Source organism: Pteropus vampyrus, unplaced genomic scaffold (genome assembly GCF_000151845.1).
Source record: "Pteropus vampyrus isolate Shadow unplaced genomic scaffold, Pvam_2.0 Scaffold6, whole genome shotgun sequence".
Taxonomy (NCBI): Eukaryota; Metazoa; Chordata; class Mammalia; order Chiroptera; family Pteropodidae; genus Pteropus; species Pteropus vampyrus.
In genome coordinates this window covers 5,916,709-5,918,393 of record NW_011888787.1, presented here as the reverse complement: position 1 = coordinate 5,918,393, position 1,685 = coordinate 5,916,709, and positions in this window count along the sequence as shown.

The following is a 1,685-nucleotide window of genomic DNA, read 5'->3' as shown; positions in this document are numbered from 1 at the left end:
CTAATTGCTCTTTCTCTTCTCTGGCTCTCCACAGCCATTACTTTACTGCTGACTGCATCCCTATGCCGTGCTTCCCATCCCCGTAACCCTCTGTCAACTAATTCGTACTTCTTTAACCCTTCACCCCTTCCTCCCAGCCCCCCAATCCCCCTCCCCTCTGGCTGTCACCAGATCGTCTTCTATATTCGTGAGTCTGTTTTCGATTAGTTTGTTGTTTTTGTTTTTTAGGTTCCGCATATAAGTGAAATCATATGGTATTTATCTTTCTCTGTCTTATTTCACTCAGGATAATAACTTCTCGGCCTTTTCATGTTATGAATGGTAGGATTTTAGTTTTATGTCTGAGTAATATTCCACTGTATACGTGAACCATAACTTCTTTATCCAATCGTCTGTTGATGGGCATTTAGGTTGCTTCCGTATCTTGGCTATTGTGAATGGTGCTGCCGTGAACATAGAAGTGCATAGATCTTTACGAATAATTGTTTTGGTTTTCTTTGGATAAATACCCAGAAGTGCAATTGCTGGGTCAAAGGTAGATCCATTTTTAATTTTTTGAACTACCTCCAGACTGTTTTCCATAGCGGCTGTACCAATTTGCAATCCCACCAACAGTATATGAGGGTCCCTTTCTCCACATCCTCGTCACCACTTGTTCTTTGATTTATTGATGATAGCCATTCTGACAGGTGTGAAGTGATATCTCATTATGGTTTTAATTAGCAGTTCTCTGATGGCTAGTGATCTTGAGCATCTTTTCATATGTCTATTAGCCATCTGTATTTCCTCTTTGGAGAAGTATCTATTCAGGTCTTCTGCCCATTTTTAAATTGGGTTGTTTTGTTGTTGTTGTTGAGATGCTTACCGTTGATTCCTGTGCTTTGTCATGGACCAGATGGGCACAGATCTGCAGACCACTTTCGGAGTCGTGCTGCTGTGACCATGTACAAAGTTGTATGTCATGATGGAGTTTGATCTTATTTCTGGAGGTTCTTTTTTTTCTAGCTGGTTTGGAATGGTTAAAACAGAGAACTGGGCTTCTGTCTAGGGGCCTCCCTGACTAGAAGCAACAATTACAACATTTTTTCAGCTTGGCCACCTCCCCCTGCACTAAAGCTCCTTCCTTGCGTGGAGGTATCCTTTGTAATATGCTGCTTGTTCTCCAGTCATGCTGTGTTTCTGGCCAGTTTTTCCGGGATGCACTGCCTGTGACTTTTGCCATAAGGGAAATTCTGTCACAAGATAGGCTAAGGAAAGAGGAAGTACACAGGTCACACTGGGAGGGAGACGGTCTGATGTGGGATGTGTGCCATCACTAGCAAGGCTTTGTTGGGGATGTTTCATTCGCCACCTCTGCTGCTGTCTTTATTCAGGTGATCAAGAAATGTTCCTGAAAGTCTTTAGGACAGAGATTTGTCACTTAGTTCACAGACCATCACCAAGGCTAGTGACAAAGCACTCTGACAAAAAGAAGCCAATAGGAAGCATTAACCAGTTATTGCTAGGAAGAAATAATTCAATAATAGCAAATATATTTGGCCTCTGTCTTCCCGATACTGTTAAGCCCTTTGCATACTTAACACTTTTATTTTCACGACAATCCCTTTGAGTGAGATATTCTTATATCCACTTTACAGATGATGAAACGGGTTAAGCAACTTGCCCAAATTCACATAATTAGCAAG